This window comes from Amaranthus tricolor, chromosome 7 (assembly GCF_026212465.1).
Source record: "Amaranthus tricolor cultivar Red isolate AtriRed21 chromosome 7, ASM2621246v1, whole genome shotgun sequence".
NCBI classification, from domain to species: domain Eukaryota; kingdom Viridiplantae; phylum Streptophyta; class Magnoliopsida; order Caryophyllales; family Amaranthaceae; genus Amaranthus; species Amaranthus tricolor.
In genome coordinates this window covers 9,918,313-9,920,376 of record NC_080053.1, presented here as the reverse complement: position 1 = coordinate 9,920,376, position 2,064 = coordinate 9,918,313, and positions in this window count along the sequence as shown.

The window sequence follows — 2,064 nt, the reverse complement described above, 5'->3', positions numbered from 1 at the left end:
TGCCAAGCAGATTTGGGATCTGCTGGAAGTTACCCACGAGAGAACAAGTGAAGTGAAGCGCTCCAAGATTGACTTGTTGATGTCAAAATATAAACGGTTCGTAATGGAACCTAAAGAAAGCATCCAAGAGATGTTTACAAGATTTACAAACATCACAAATGAACTTGTCTCTTCTTGAAGACTTACTCGCACCGATGAACAACTAAGGAAAATTCTAAGGAGTCTCCCCCAAGATGAATGCTGGAGAGCCAAAGTCACAGCCATGCAGGAATCTAAAGATTTCACAAAGTTTAGTCTAGAAGAGTTGGCTGATTTCCTTATGACTCAAGAATTACATCTGGGAACAGCAGACAGTTCTCGAAACAAAGGTTTGGCTCTAACAACAGCTAAACAAGAAGAGTCAGAATGTGATGAAGAGGAGGCTGCCATGTTGGTACGAAAATTCAAGAAGTTCTTCAGGAACAGCAGATATATCAATCAAAGAAACAAAAAAGAAAGAAGATTTGTCAATACCAAATCCAACCTTGAATGCCACAAATGTGGAAGTTCTGATCACTTCATCAAAGATTGCCCTATGTGGAAAGAAAAGGGTAAGGGAAAGGCAAGGGAAACAGGAAGACTGCCAAGCAAAGGAAATGTCAATTAAACCGACTTTCGTAAAGCCATGATTGCTGCATGGGGAGAATCCGAGAGGGATGCTGAGACAGAAAACCCTGAAGAAGAAGAAATAGCTAATTTATGTATCATGGCCTCACACGAAAGCAAGAATGAGAAGTCCAAAGGAAAAGAGGTAAAGTCTTCTAATTCATTTACTAAGCATCTGTTTAAATTAAATTAAATAGATATAAATTAATTGAGTTGCTTATGGAGACACAAGATAAATTAAAAGAAAGTAAAGATAAATTAAAAGAAAGTAATGATAAATCTCTCCAACTTGAAAAAAACCTTAAGATTAGTAAAGACCATGTTTCTTATATAAATACCTTTAGATCCGATTTCCAACATAGATTTTTTAATTTGCTAGATCAAAATGTGATTTTAAAGGAAAAAATGGAAAGAGTAAAAAAGGAAAATTTTATTCTTAATGTTGAATTTACCCAATATAAATTACTAGGCTTGAACAAGGAATTAAATGACACATTTGTTAATGATTTATGTACTGATTTTCAAAAATTGAAATTCAACCTAGAATCCAACCAAGCCGATAATGATAAAGGGAAAATCAAAAATGTTCCCAAATGGATTCTAAATGCTAAAACTAAAAATACAGAAGGCCTAGATTGCAATAAGAATAATAAAAAGAAAAAGGTCTATGTTGATCTCCCAACTAGCAAAGTCTGTACCTTTTGCGGGAAAACTGGACATCTAAAACTCCAGTGTGCCAAAAGGGAACAACATATTGTCTCCAACAGAACTATGTCAATCGTATTTGTATTAAGAAAGTTGATTCATGTCAAATCGACAAGAAACCCAAGAAAAACTGGGTTTCTAATTCTAACAACTAATTTTTCTTGCAGGTTCTAGTAAGGGGGAATAACTCATGGTTTTTCGACAGTGGGTGTTCCAAGCACATGACAGGTGATAAATCAAAATTTCTCTCACTAAAAACCTGTGATGGGGAAACTGTGACTTTCGGTGACAATATTAAAGGTGAAATCATCGCCAAAGGAAAAGTAAGAAGGTCAAGTTCCCATGCAATTGATAATGTATTTTTGGTCGAGAATTTAAAACATAACTTACTAAGTATTTCTCAGTTCTGTGACTAAGGTAACTCTATAAACTTCACTTCTGAAAATTGTATTATTTCTAGGAGTGACACAGGAGACACTATTCTGGAAGGGATCTGAAAATGGAACACTTATGTTGTGGACATCAACACTGTTCCCAAATCGAGTCTAACTTGTCTGAGTGTCATAGAGGAAGATCCTCTTCTTTGGCACAAATGACTAGGTCATGCTAGCTTTTCTTTAATTAATACCTCAAGATCAAAAGATCTAGTAAGAGGATTGTCATCTATAAAATTCTTAAAAGATGAAATTTGTGATCCTTCCGCCAAAGGAAAAC